We start from the raw sequence: 15,952 nt of genomic DNA, 5'->3' as shown, positions 1-15,952 counted from the left end.
GCTTACTTCCCAAAGCCTGTGGGGTTATTATCAAAGTTAGGAATGCGAGAACCCCTCCCACTTGCTAGTCATTCAACAAACACATGGGCTTTTCTTCTTTAGGCCCAGCACGGCTGTGGAAGTCCTCGGAGCCTCAGGGTTATGACAAACACGAGGGCCGCTCCACGTGCATGAACTCACCTCTACACAAGAGCCACACTTTTATCTGAGAGAAAAACATTAGCATAGATTGTCAACCATGAGTTCTAAGACATTACATTTCTTGGTTGAGTGATTCTGCTGATTTATCTTCTTCCAAGTAAAGAGGAATATGTGTGCATATCACTCAACTCATTTCATTTGACTGTCTTTCCATGTTCTGAGCCCCATGATCAGTTACCTTCAGTCAAAAGAAATGATTCTTCTACACCTTAGGTCCTTGTTTCAGCTATTGTATTTCTGAAAGCGTGGATGTGGGTTTCGGTATAACGGAGTCACTTTGGTGTTCAGGAGAGAGTGTCACAACAGGGGAATCAGCCACACTTCACTAAGACGTTAAAAACTGTTTCTGGCGTCATTTTTATTTTCCTTTCAAAGAGCAAGTCCTGTTATAGCATCATAATCTTCACAAATGAGTAAATACAGTGTAAAAAGCAATATCTTGCAAAAGAAGTTTTACTGTAAAGATAATGCCTTGGTAGAACAGAATCCATGCTCCAGTGCAAAATGGCAAGTGTTTCTATAGGCGATGAAGTGGGTGACTCGAGCGGATAAGTACAATGAGGAATGGACTCCGTGTGTGTGTGTGTGTGTGTGTGTGTGTGTGTCTAAAACTTGTGGGTGATGTGGTAGAAACTGTTATTTTACAACATCAATTTGTTCCTATATTGACTCCGTAAAGTTAACAACAAGCCCGACCTCCGTTTAAGCGAAGGGAAGCATCTAAGCAGCTTCATTCCTGGAGTGGGTGTAGGAAGAGGACACGGCCTTTGAAAGGTAGCAGATGCTCCTCTGAACATGTCTTCACGCCTGTGGATTATGTGAATTACAGGAGCAGGCGCCGTCTTGCGCCCGAGACAGAAGGTGAAGGAGAGTGTCTAGGCCCTGGGACTGGCTGGTAGGCGCTCCGGCACCTCCGACAGTGACTGCCCCCATCCCCCCGCTCCTTCCAGACTCCTTGGCACATGGGGAAAATAAACCCCTGAGTTTTGTTATGCTAGTGCAACTCATCTGATACCAGGAGCGAGAGAAAGGACATTCACCATGCCGGAGATTAATTGTTCTCAAGTCTAGAAATACTGCCTGAAGATCAGAGCCACACTCCAAGGCCCGTCTTCAGTCCGTCTTCAAGAAAAGACACAGTAAAGAACAGAGAGAAAATGTGTCTTGAAAGAGGATTGATTATTAGCTTCCAGAAAAGCCATCTACTGCTTCCATTCCCAAGTCACATCAAGAGGTGTAAGGAGAATTTGAAGAAGCCAGGCTCTACCACCATGAAAACGGCCATATGCTGCTCCTAAGGTGAACGGCTTGATGCATCTGTACCCTCCTTCCGTACCCTGCCAGAGAGTACCTTAGTCCCAGGACCACGTGCACGTCAAGACACTTCCACAGAAGCACGTGTTACTTGTCACATTAAAAACAGGGCCTTTCTTTAAAGATCTAAGCAATTTTCTTCCTTTTACTCACAAATGAAACCACCCTTCTCTGTGGTTCACTTCCTAATATGTTGGCCCCAGAGTTTCCGATACACTCACTGCATTCCTCCTACCTATAATTGTCTATAGATTACTATCTATAATATTCTAAAGATTACTCTCTATAATCGTCTACAGATTACTATCTATAATGTTCTATAGATTAATAACATGTAATCGTCTTTAAGATGTTACAGGGAGGAGTTACCACTGTGGCTCAGCGGAAACGAATCACGCTAGCATCCCTGAGGATGCGGGTTTGATCCCTGGTCTCGCTCAGTGGGTTAAGGACCCGGCATTGCCATGAGCTGTGGTGTAGGTTGCAGATGCAGCTGGGACTGAACCCCTAGTCTGGGAACCTCCATATGCCATGGGTACGGCCCTAAAAAGCAAAAAAAAAAAAAAAGTTATAGAGAATTTTGGGAGGATAAATAATCTTGAATGTGTATCTTCCCAAAGGAAAAATGGTTATAACTAAGCTGGAGGTATTTTTCTGATTTTCTCTCACAGCTGTGGTTTTTTTTTTTCTCAATGAGCCTTTGAAGGTTTGTACTAAACACCCACACCAAAGAAGTCAGAGGTAGAACTTACATTGCAGCTCCTTCTGTTGGACTGTCTACAAAAATCACCTGGATTTCTTTTCCACAAGAAATGTGTCTATTCTCCCACAGTTATTTGTTTATTTAATCATTTGGTTTTTTTTTTTTTTTTTTGTCTTTTGTCTTTTTGTCTTTTGTTGTTGTTGTTGCTATTTCTTGGGCCGATCCCAGGGCATATGGAGGTTCCCAGGCTAGGGGTTGAATCGGAGCTGTAGCCACCGGCCTACGCCAGAGCCACAGCAACGCAGGATCCGAGCCGCGTCTGCAACCTACACCACAGCTCACGGCAACGCCGGATCGTTAACTCACTGAGCAAGGGCAGGGACCGAACCTGCAACCTCATGGTTCCTAGTTGGATTCGCTAACCACTGCGCCACGACGGGAACTCCTAATCATTTGATTTTATCAGCATAATATCAGGGATATATACTTCATACACTGTGTCGTGATCAAATGGTGTTTATTTGGCTCAAATGGTCCTGCTTTGACCATTGGGAACTTGTTCACTGGGTCCCTTTGCCGATTTGATTTGCTAATATATTGCTGAGGATGTCTGCAATTACATTCCCGAGAGCTAGTGCCCTATAGTTTTCTTCTCTTACGATATCTTTATCTGGTTGTGAAATGAGAGTAATACTGACTTTTTTTGGGATGGAGCTAGGAAGTCCTCTTTCCGCTTCTATATTCTGTAAGACATTTTAGAAAATTGATACCAATCATATCCTTACTGCTTTTCTGCCTGTTTGATCTATCTGTACTGGAAGAGAGGGGCTGAAGTGTCCCGTAGTATATTTATCTATTTTTTGCTTGCAGTTCTTTCACTTTTTGCTTCACATATACTGATGAACTGTTATTAGATGCATACATATTTAGGATTGTTCTGTATTCTTAGAGAATTAACCCCTTTAACTTTATGCAATTTCTTTCATCATCCATGATAAATTTCCATGTTCTAAAATCTGCTTTTTTATGGAATTTAATATAGCTGCTCTGGTTTTATTTTGTTTAGTCTTAATAGGCCATATCTTTTCCCAGCACTTGACTTAGCCTATCCTAAATTTATATTTAACCGTGATTTCTTTTCACAGTGAGCTCTTTCTTTTGTCCAGTAGGAACTTTTCTAAAAGGCTCAAAATGCTGGCTAAAACGGCGTATTCACAAAAGGAGAGCACGGTACGTGACCTTGTGTGGGCAGCGTGGGCGCCGATGTTTCCAGCGGCTGGTTTCAAGAGCGCAGTGTATTTTTAAAATTGGGCCCATTTGTCCAGGCGGTAGTCCTCCTCTCCACCTTTTTAGAACCTCTGCTACCCAGCTTGGATGATGGCTAGGAAACAGAAATGGAGTGCAATACATTTTATTCCATTTCATCACATCCATCCCCATTTCCCAGTCTCCTCTGGCCATCCCAGTGAATGGCACCGCGTGTCATCACTTAGAGCAGCTGACGGAAGAGAGCTTCAAGCTATCTCAGACCCCCTTTTTCTCAACCAATTTTCAAAATGCATAGCAGTCTGTCCACAACACCAGGTATCGTTCTCCTAACACGTATTTAATGTCGATGATTTCACACCTTTTGGGAATGAGTACCTCTCCTCTGCTGGCCATGGCTTTTTTTTTTCTCCTCTCCTTGTAATAACTAATAACAAAGCCAAGTGGAGCTTTTAAATTTAAGATTAAAAAGGAATTAAATTATATGAATAAAAACAATTCAAACTGCGAGAAATCACAATGATTATGTTCAACGGCATATGCTCATGTACCAACACGCCAGCGAAAATCAGGCTCACATACCCACCCCATTAGGAGTTAAAGCTTCCACGAGACCCTTGCAAAGCACTGAAATGATCGTCTCCTTTAAGAATCTGAAGATAAAAGCCAACTTGTCCTGCTTCCCTTGTGGTCAGGGTTCTACACTTGATCTAGATTCTGACGATCTGATGTATCCTCCAGAAAATATCCCGGGGCAGAGGTAAATCAGCAAGCGTGTGGTGAGCTTATATTTCATAACTTCCGTGGCAGAGCAACAAGGAAGGCGCCTCCGAGGGTCATACTGATGTGTTTGCAGGAACAGCCCTGCGACATATTCAGGAGTTTTCTTGAGCTGCTTTATTCCTGATCACTGTCATGATGTAACATAACAGATATATTTTAATGAAATTCTGCACGCTTAAAGCGTGTTGCCTAAGCGCACTAGAGTATGTTCCACAAGCGGGGATGGACATCAGCTTTGGTTCTTTTCTTCCTTACGCCTGATGAGACAGTTGGCCAGTCAACATGAACGTGAATCGGCATTGACGCTTGATGGCTTTGGAATGAACATTTACCAGAAAGAAACAAGTGTGTTCAGCTGGTGGATCTGAACTCTAAAGTGTCCGGGTACCTCGTATGTGGAATCTAATGAAAAACGATACCAAAGAACGTACTCACAGGACAGAAGTGGACTCAAAGACTTCAAAACCAAACTTTTGGTTCCCCAAGGGGCAAATGTGGGAGAGGAGGCATCCGTGAGAGGGTTGGGACTGACAGATACCCACGACTACTTACAAAGTAGATAAATAACAGGGACCCACTACATAGCACAGAGAACGCTACTCAGTACTTTGTAATAACATATTGGAAAGTAATCTGAAAAGGAATGGATACATGCACACATACAACCGATTCACACACCCGAAACCAATGCAACATTGTTAAGTCAGCTGCATACTCCAAACATTAAAAAAAAAAAGGTCTGACTCCTCCCACAATGGAACTTGAAAATGCTAGTACCGCAGCCCACAGCCCACATGACATCCAGGACACTGGAGCTCAGGCCAGAGGAGCAAGCAGGCGAGCCAGGAGGATGATCAGAGGGAGAGGATGGGTTTCCCCCCCTGCCCACCTGAGACTTCACTTTCACTGGACTGGAAGGCAGATCAATGAGAAAAATGGATTTCCATCATTCTCTGACAATGGACAGTACCTATGCATCTGTGCAGACATTGGAAGGTGGAAGTGACAAGACATGTGGTGACAACACACCGAGCAGTCCGATGCCCACATAAACCAAATCTGGAGTAATCGAAGTTAACTTTAAGGAGAATACCAAAATTGCCTGTGTGTGAGCTGGAGTGATGACGGCATATGGAGGGCTAAGAGGCATGGGGATTTCAAAGCTCTTACGTCACATTATGGAAGGGGCATGGAAATAATTCACGGTGTCTACGAAAGAAAGGTGGCATAATGCATTAATGTCTATCTACAACAAGATGGTAGAGCGCCCCCAAACTGGAGACCATAAGAAGTAAAATGCCTTCATAAAAGAAACACAATAGACAACAGCATATGCTGTCCAGCCGTCTCCAGCGGGCACTTGAGGAGGAAAAGCTCGTGTCCAGACGAAGGAGCAGAGCTGCCTTTCGGACTGCCTGAAGGCAGCAGTACTTGAGCGGGCTTTCTGGATGGTAATCAAAGTTGAAAAAATAGAGTTGAAACTCATCCGGATCATTAAATAACATTAATATTTAAGATTTATCTGCACCAAGGCAACAGGAGGAGTTTATCTAAAGCACCAAGGGTAGAGGCTAGCTGGGAAAAATCAAAACACACACAACTGGGCATGTGTAGGCTTATATAGAAAACAAAGGTAAGACACGGCCACAGGGGAAGTTATTTTGTGTAGGCTTAGTTTTGGTTCAATTATTTCGTGCGAATCTGTGACCTTCCGCAGTAATTTTTGGCTCTCAGACAATCCATTCACTAAGAATTGATCATACTTTCAAAAATATATTATTTTGAGAGTATTTTAAGGCTCTACACTAAGATTGTTGTTTATCAGGAAAACTGAATAGTGGCAGAATGTGTTGAGACTGTACAGTATTTTCACTCATGAAAGACAGAAGTGGTAGAGTTCCCGCTGTGGAGCCACGGGGTCCGTGGCATCCCTGCAGCCCCAGGATGCAGGTTCAGTCCCCCACCTGAAACAGTGGGTTAAGGATCCAGCATTGCTGCAGCTGTGGTGTAGGTTGCAACTGCAGCTGGGATCAGATCTGTGGCCCAAGAACTCCATATGCCTCGGGGTGGCCAAAAAGGGGAAAAAAAAAAAAAGATAGAAGCAATAATTCTGGTTTTATAGGTAGTTACATCCCTTTAGAAATGAGGAATTAAATACCTTATAAAGTTTCATAACATTGGCTAAATGCCGCAAAATTGGCAGCAAGTCCTGAGAACTGCCTAAGAGTTTTGGCCTGCTTTACATAATGGATATATTTTCTGCCATTATCTTAAATATACGTATATATTTTTAAACTTTAGAATATTTTGAGAGACTAATTGGAAAGACAATAAATTCATATTTACCCCCTACACAGGGGGTAAATAGTCTTAACATTTAACATTAAAGGGTAAATTGGTTAAAATTAATAAAGAACTAAGTCTTCCTTCTTTTTTATACTGCTGTAAATATTTTTATTTTCTTTTAGCTTCGCATTCCAATTATCATGACTGGTGTGTGGGTATAACAGCATTTTACCCCTTAACCAATCTACACTCACTATTACAAGGGATTATTTGAAGATTCTTTGGGATTTTTTTTTAATCCATGAAATGCCACATGTGAAAATGATAGTTTTAGAGTGTCCTTTGTAATCTAAGAAGAAGGCTCTATATGTAAACAGAAACGGCAGCCTAACTAAAACTAAAAGCCTATTTGCAATGAAACTATCTACTAACAGGAATTTGCACTTTATCTTTTATTTCTAGTTTAACATTTGCTGGCTCTTGTATGATTGCACAAAAGGTCTTTCATGCAAACTTTGAATTGTCTTCCTTTCAGCAGGTTCCTACCTCCAGCCTTTGCTCTATCGACTGGCTCCAGCCGGGGCTTCTCTTTTGGTGTCGATGCTGGAACTCTCTGCGGGTTTCCGTGCATCTGTGACTGGAGTTAGCCCATAGGGAGAGTATTTGATCAGTGGAAGACCAGAGTGGTGAATAAATTCTCCGTTTTGCCTATCACCCTGCCAGATCTCAGGATGCTTGTAATGAGGCTTCTCTGGAAATGTGCTGGGAAATCAAAAGTCGGTGTCGCTCAGCCGTGACCAGCTGGATGACGCATCTCAGGATGGGCTCGCTCATTTCCGGCTTCAATCCACCCTCTCCTGTTCCCTGGGAACGCAGATGTTAGCAACGACCTCAAGTCTCTGCTTTGTGGACAACCTCGTCTAATTTAAGTCAAGTCCCAGGCCATAGTTCTGCAAAAAGTGGTAGTAATTGGAGTTCCCTGGTGGCTCAGCAGATCAAGGATCCGGCTTTGTCCCTGCTGTGGCACAGGCTGCCGCTGTGGCAGTGGGTTCAATTTCTGGCCCCAGAACTTGAGCAATGCTGAGGGTGTGGCCAATATACATATACATGTAAGTATATATATATCAATTTATATATATGTACATATAAATTATCCCTAAGGAAACAGCAGGGATTACTAGCTTCACCTGCACCTTCCCAAGGCCAAATTGTGAATCCAAGTTTATCGTATTAAACAGTAGAGTCCATTTATGTAGATAATACATAAGCAACAGAGCCTTTCAGCTTTAAAAATTGAGGCACATTCAGATGCCTTCTATTCTCTGGCTGCATATAACCGATCACTTCATCAAATAAATAAAGAAGCCCACAAATGCATGAAATAATGTTCTCCCACCTGAAAGTCTGTTTTGACTGGCAGAGTTCTTTAATTTCCTGTCGGTGTGGCCTTAACAAGCCAAGGGCATGGTCCCACCTAGCTGGATACATCGTGTCACCCATCCCACTTGGAAACAGAAAACTTAGAACCTTCCCTCCCAAGGGAACATCCATGGTTTCACTCGTACTGAAGTGTCTGCCAATCTCACCCTTGACCGATGGCATGTGTGAGTTCTGAGGGCGTCTTTATCCACGTGGAGCAGGAGGGCCAGGGCTTGGCTTTCCCTTCTTGGAGCACAGTTCTAATTCCTATCACTTTGCAGGAATCTGAAGGTCAAAATATGAGTTCATCATTCAGACTTTATTAGTTCTGTGACCACAAACTGGTATGGGGAAGTTGTAAATCTACGTGATATCTAAGTTATTTTTATATAGATATAGAACTTGTATTTCATATAAAGGGTTAAAATTGATTGTCTCAAAATACATCAGTTAGAATTTTTAGCATAATGCATTCCACTCTACCTTATCACTTCTATACATTTTAATGATGTAAACCAACCTGAATTACTTAAACTCAGTTTTGAATAAATTTAAAGTACTCCTTCCCTCTATTAGGTAGAAATTATATGGATTTTCTGTAGGGCTAAGCGTAAGGTTTTACTTCCATATTGTAAAAGTGGACTCAACAGACAATTCGCTCTGTGGCCTCATCAATTGCAAAAAGAATGGCACAATGTCAAATATATTTAAACCATAATACTTATTTTGGCAGATGTCATCCAATATTTAATTGGCTTTTTTCCAACAAGTGCATAAACTCTATAAAATCTATAAGTTATCTGGGAGTAAATGTCTCAAATAATTCATCTTGGGGTTCACCAGGAAGTGAAATTACTTAGCAACAAATGTCTACAGTTTTAATTCACTTTCCTTGTATGTCTGTTTGACTGCAATGGGCAATTTTAATCAAAAGTTCTCATTTACAATATTGAAAGTTCAATATTGCAGAATTTCAGTTCTTCAATCATCGTTTTCAAATTGTTAGAGACAACCTGGTCCTGTGTTTTCAGAAGGAAATCTTGTTCCTTCTCTCAGGTCACGCCGCTGTTCTTTGGGGAGGTAAGTGGCTCTCTATTCAGGAATATGCTTTTCAGTGCAGCTCGATTTTCCTACCATGATTGCTTGGAAATCCCTATTCATCTGCCCAAAGTAAGATCTCTAGAGAAAACATAACCTTAAACTATCTACCTGCTTCTCAATCCTCATTAATAATAATTTTGGAGGAATAGTATTTGTAGACACTGTTCGGACCTAAGGAATAGTGAGACATTTTCTCAAGTCTTCTAAAGTTTACTCTTAGACTAAATCTGTATCACTAAAGAGTTGTTATTTTAGAGAGTCATGCAGTCCTTCATAGAATATGTGCCACTGAAATTTAATTTGGCATTATTCTCTTGACCTACCGTGAGGAGTATTGTAATAAATAGCTCTAAAACCTCTGGTATGTAAATTTTAGCAATTATGTCAAGATGCTTTTTCAGTATCATTGCTTGTCGTAATTTGGCCTGCACAAGGGTTAAGATTCGCAAAATTTTGTTGCTGGTCTATGACTGGAGAGGGAAAGAAATTCGGAGTGAGCACTTGGAAATTTTTACAGAAATTTAGAAACCATCTAGAAATTGTTACCAAATAATCTTATATTTTTGTACCTAATATTAAAACAAGAGCTGTTATTTGTCTTGGATACTTTAGTTTTTGTTGCATTTTTCAAAAATACTATCTGCAATGATTGGAAGTTTGAAAAAAGCCCTTGACTCAGGATCATGTAGAAGGCTGCCCGCTGTGCTCCTGAGCAGAACTCAGGAAGTTCGCACGGAACTCCGCCCTGGAAGTAAATGACGATACTGTTGCTTGTTTCTCGCTTTACGCGTGTTACTTATTTGGATTTTACTACGAGAGTCTGCATATCAATTAACTTTCTCCCTTTAAATTGTTTTACATTCATATTTGGTGTAAGAGCTGAGACCAAAAGAAATGTTTGGCAAAGAATGTAAGTACTTAGGAAAATCTTTGGGTATCTGAGAAATCACTTTCCTTGGGTTTGAAGCTTCTATTTCCTTAGTTGTGGAAATTTAAATTTGAAAAGGGGGGAATCACATAACCAGAAAAGCTTGGACATATGCAAATTCCTCTGATATTAAGTTGACTTTGAAATAGTATATAATATATGGTCAGTGGAAGTCTCAAAACATAGAATCCTAAAATCAAGGTCTGTAGGCTATGGGAAGAATATGATGATAAACAAACAAAAAAATACATGGCCCATTCAAAGTTCCTGGTTACATTTAATAGCAATTAGAGCTACTCTAAATCAGCAGGTTTTTTTTTTTCTTTTTGTCTGCATCTGGGTCATGGAAGTTCCCGGGTCAGAGTCGCAGCAGTGCAGAGACAATAGCTGGATCCTTAACTGCTGAGCCACCAGGAAACTTTGTAATTTTTAAGTCAGGAATGGTGTATTATCATTTCTTAAAATTTGGTGGTGAATTTATTCAGCCTAAGACTTTTTTTCTGGTGAATACAGACTCACGGTTGAGGTTATTCTGTATAAACAAGTTGTAGTCTGTTTATTTCGTTTACTTTCACAATATATGTTTAGTTTTTGGGGGCGTTGTTTTTTGTTTTTTGTTTTTTTGTCTTTTTGTCTTTCTAGGGCCACACCCACAGCATATGGCCGTTCCCAGGCTAGGGGTCCACTTGGAGCCATAGCCGCCGGCCTACTCCAGAGTCACAGCCACTCCAGAGTCACAGCCACGCCAGATCCGAGCTGCGGTTGCGACCTACGCCACAGCTCACGGCAACGCCGGATCCTTAACCCACTGAGCAAAGCCAGGGATCGAACCCGCAACCTCATGGTTCCTAGTCGGATTCATTAACCACTGAGCCACAACGGGAACGACAGTAACAGGGTTTTTTTTGAAGAAATGAAGAGGGAGATATACCTTTCCCTCTATTTCACTGTATTTCTTCTTAATTTTTACCATGTGTGTGTAATATCTCTTCAGCAAATAGATTAACAGGGAATTAAATTTACATAGTAAAGCATGTGCAACTATTTCTAAAATAGACATACCAGGGATTCCTTATTCAGAGGTTCAAACTTTCAGTTTATCCTCTGCACAGATAAAACATGTCCACCGTGCTTATTTTCCTGTGACCTTGATCTTGTCAGAAAATGTGCCTGGGGACCAGCCATCAGTTAAATTCTTCCCCTACTGACCTTTGGCTCTTTGACTCCTGTGGCACATCCTTCAAAGCCTGTGACCTTTCTTAATTCTTTCCGATCTAATGACCACCATGAGTTAGCTCTGATTTTCAGCCATACTCCTCCTGACGAATGACCCAGAGCAATGGCAGTGGCGGTAATAAAACATTTTCAGTGTGCCCTCCAGTGGTGCTAAGTGCACGGGTTCCCTTGTGCAACCTTCTTCCCCATCTATCTTCCAAACTGCTCCTCTTCCTGAGCTGGAACTGCCCGTTAAACAAGGTTGACTCTCCTTTCAACCCACAACCACCAGTCCACTTTGGCTCCCCAGCCGGTCATTGTCTCCGTGTATTTGCCCACTCTAGTCACCTCCTGTAGGTGGCATCGTACAGCATTTATCTCTTTGTCACTGGCTTACGTCCCTTAGCATCATGTCCTCGAAGTCCATCCATGACTGAGCACGTGCCAGAATCCCCTTCCTTTTTAAGGCAGGACAGCGTCCATTGGACGCAGATGCACCTTCTGCTCATCCGTTCGTCCATCCCTGGACACTTGGGGTACTTCCACCTTTCAGAGCACTGAAGAAACCCACCGTGGAAATGGGTGGGTACAAATCCCTTCTAACCGCCCCCCTTTTTCTGGCTGCTCCCAAGGCAGGCCAAAGTTCCCAGGCCAGGGATAGTACCCAAGTCACAGCCACAACAACACTGGTGCTTAACCCACTGCATCACAAGAGAACTCCATAAAGTCCTTTTTTTCTAATTATTTTGAATACATACTCAGATGCTGGATTGCTAGATCATATGGCAGTTCTAGTTGTAATTTTCCGAGGAACGCCCATGCTATTCTTCACAGAAGCTGCACCAGTTTAGATTCCCACCAACTGAGCACAAGTTCCAAGTTCTCCATCTCCTCACCAGGATGTATTTTGGGAGCAATTCTACTCAGTGTGAGAGACTACAATTTAAAAAGCAAAGCGTGTTCTCTCTTACTCTTCATAACATACCGATGATCTTTGTGTCTCTGTTCGCATTAGGTCCATTTGAAACGGGTGAAATTCATCCCCATAATCTGAAACTTCTGCTATCCCAGCTCTTTCACCTGAAACTTTGTATTCTGTCCACCACGCTGTTTTGCTGTCTTCAATGTCTGTAGGTCACGTGAGGGCCTTAATAGCCTCAGTGACTTACTTAAGTGGCAGTATTTTAATTGTAATTTAGCCAATGGCAACTTCTGAGGTTTTACCAAAAGTAGAGAAATCCTGGTGAATAGTGTGCACTGGGTTTCATGTTTCTCTCCACATTTTATTGCAGCCGTCAGTTCTTTCCAACTGCTTTTCAGAGAAACATGGCAGGAAGCAAACCCACATCTTCAGTGCTCTGAGTAATAGCTTGACACACTGCTTAAAAAGAATCCCAGCTGCGTCGTTTCGTAACTCATATGTTTGAAAGCTTCTGCTGATTTTTCTACATGTGGGGAATGGCTTTGCCTTATTTGCCACTCCAGCTTGCATGGTTTCAAACATTCTGCTCAAAGAAAATTTCAAGCCCTAAGCCCTTTTCAGAAAGCAGGCCACCTGCTCTGCGGAGAAAGGAATGTCACCACAGCTAGTGTTTTCCTGGACAAGTTTGCTGTTTATGACAAAATGTGCTCAACTCGTTGGTTCTCTCCTGGCTCCAGCTACTTGCCGTCGCTCAGCTCGGGGGCGCGGAGGCGTGTTCCAGGGAACGCTTGGGCTAATGTTAAGTTAGAAGTCCTCTTGCTTCTCTGACCCGGACACCCCCCGACAGTGGTGTGGGGCACAGCAGACCCTCACCACTGCAGAGAAAGGGAAGATGGGTGATTTCAGGAGGATTCCTGCTTTCCAAGGATCCGCCTTCTCCAGGTGCTCAAATCTTCAATCCTCCATTTTCATGGACTTGTCCAGATCAAAATACAGAATTGGCAGCACTCTCACTGGAAAAACACTTTTCCTTTTTATACTTCTCTGTGTTTTCAACCCCATGACGTATCAGATTAAAAACTGCTCAGTTCAGAAGGGCTCTGTACTTGGTTACAACCTCATCACAGTCACAATCACAGCCATCAGACCTGCCAGCACAAGAATCCAGGGAGAAATTCTCCATTCTGTGCTCCCAGAGACCCTGAAAGGGTCCTCGACTTGAGTCCAGCCTCTCCTGGCCAGAGTCCATAAGCAATACCACTGGCCCAGAGAACCAGCGAGAGACACTGCTCTCTGTGCCCTTGGAGATCCAGAAAGAGTCCTATCGTGGCTCCAGCCCCTCCGATCCGTCAAGGACCAGTTCAGCCAACCTGGGGTTCTGGTGGTAGACATGCCGCTCTTGCCTCCAGAGCCAGGTCTGCAGACGGCAGTCCTGACTGTGGAACTTGAAAAATCCCTTGAGCCCAGTTCCAGTCCTCTTGGCCATGGTGATTGGCTAGTCCTGCCCGTTAAGAAACCATCTAAAGACCTGGCCATGGCCATTCCAGAGACTTGGATCAGATGAAAGGCTTATTATCTGAGGACCTGACTGTGGACCCTGAAGTGAACTGTTATCCCAGCCCCACTCTACATAGCAAGATGTGGGAGGTAGTATCAGCATCAAAGGGACCAGGCAGAACCCATGCCTACCCCAGCCCATGTTAACAAGCCCACCAACCATAGACCCCAGTGCAGATGTAGTGACAGCCTCTTCACCGGCTCCAACTCAGCATGACTGTAACGCCAGAGGTAATTCCATCAGCTTGGGGAACTGACAGGAAAGATTTTAACTGCAAGACCCTGTCTGCCAAGATGGAAGAGGTCTTTTTATCTCAAAATGCATAAGCTCTAGTGCAGAGCTGCGTAGATCACAAAAGGTCAGGCAAATATGAGTGACTGAAGGAAATCTACAAGGCTCCAGTAAGAGACCACAGAGGAATAGAGATCCAGAATCTTCCTGAAGAATAACTAAAACTAATAATCTTAACGTAACTCAATGAAATAAATGAAAGAGGTCAAAAATAGGTGACTAAATAAAATTAGGCAAATAATACATGAACCAAATGAGATGTTTGACGAAGAAATGGAAACCAGGAAAAAGAAAGAAAACAGAAATCCTGCAACTGAAGAATATGATCACAGAATCGAACAATTCAAGAGACCTTCACCGACAGATTTACTTGATCACGCAGAGGAAAGAATCGGTAAACCCGAAGGCTGGTTATTTTAAACTAGCCAGTTAAACAAAAGAAAAAAAGAAAAAAGAATCAAGAGTATATACATGAATTCTGGGAGACAAACAAGAGAACAAAATTCACATCACAGACGTCCCAGAAGAAAAAGAGAGAGAGAAGAGGGCAGAGACATAATGGCTAAAAAAATTCCCAAATCTTGGGAGAGATATGGTCTTTAGGCAGAAAAAGCTAAAGGACTTCAAGCAAGATCAGTCAAAAGAAGGCTGCTCTGAGACATATTAAAACTAGAATGCTAAAATTTAAACGCAAGAAAAGAATTTCACATTTTGAAAGAAAAGAATTTCAAGAGAAAAATGGCTCATCACCCACAAAAATCTCAGTGGATTTTTCAGCATAAATTTTGCAGGCCAGGAAAGAGTGGTATAATATATCTAATGTGCTGAAAGAAAGAAAAAAAAACAAAACAAAAAAAGAAGCACGAGCCACAAATACAGGGGAAATCTCCTCCAGAACTGAAGAAGAGATGAAGAGATCAGATTAACCAAAGCTAAGGGAGTTCGTCCCTAGACCTTTCTCGTAAAAGATGCTACAGGTAGTTCTTCAAGTTAAAATGAAAGCATACTAAAAAACAGCATGAAAACAAAAGTATAAACCTCATCCGTACCAGCACATACGTAAATTCAGAATAGCCTAACAATCTTATGGTGGTATATAAATCAATTTTATCCCTACTATAAAAAAGGCAATATTAAAAATAACTATAACAAGAATAATTTGTTAACGAATGCAAAATATAAAACATGTAAAGTGTGATATCGATACATAAAATGTGCAGTAACAGAAGTAAAAGGGTAGAGTTTTTGTATGTGAATGAAAGTAAGCCGTTTTCAGCATAAAATAGATTGCTATATTTATAAGCTATTTCGTATAAGCCTTGTGGTAAGCACAAATACAAAGAAATCTATGGTAATTACACAAAAATAATGAGACGGAATTAAAACACAAGTCACAAAACAATGAAATAAGAGCTAGTCTTTACATTTCCTTTGTTTATTTTAAGAAAAATGGACTAAAATCTCCAATCAAAAGACGAAAAGATGTAGAAAATGAAGGAGAAAGAGTAATGAAAAAATGGATCTCTCTCTTTATAGATGTGTAAGCACTTTGAGAGGTTCTTTTGAATTCAAAAATCGCTAAATAAATATTCTTGAAATAGAATATGCACCGAGGGAGTTCCCACCGTGGTTCAGCGGAAACAAATCTGATTAGTAACCATGAGAACAGGTTTAATCCCCGGCCTCATTCAGTGGGTTAACGATCCAGCGTTGCCCTGAGCTGTGGTGTAGGTTGCAGACGTGGTTTAGATCTGGCGTTGCTGTGGCTGTGGCGTAGGCTGGCAGCTATAGCTCTGATTGGACCCCTAGCCTGGGAACCTCTGTATGATGTGAGTGTGGCCCTAAAAATAAAACAATAAAAAAAGACCCAAAAAATGCACTGAAAGAAAAGTGAGTAAACATTAAGTGTTCTCATTACACACACAGAGAGAGGTGATTACGTGTGCAATGTGTTAACCAGCCTCT

Source organism: Sus scrofa, chromosome 9, assembly GCF_054392235.1.
Source record: "Sus scrofa isolate SSC_HxYL_T2T_F1_AM1 chromosome 9, Sscrofa_HxYL_maternal_Yorkshire_Landrace_v2.0, whole genome shotgun sequence".
Lineage (NCBI taxonomy): Eukaryota > Metazoa > Chordata > Mammalia > Artiodactyla > Suidae > Sus > Sus scrofa.
Note: the sequence above shows the minus strand (reverse complement) of the source record.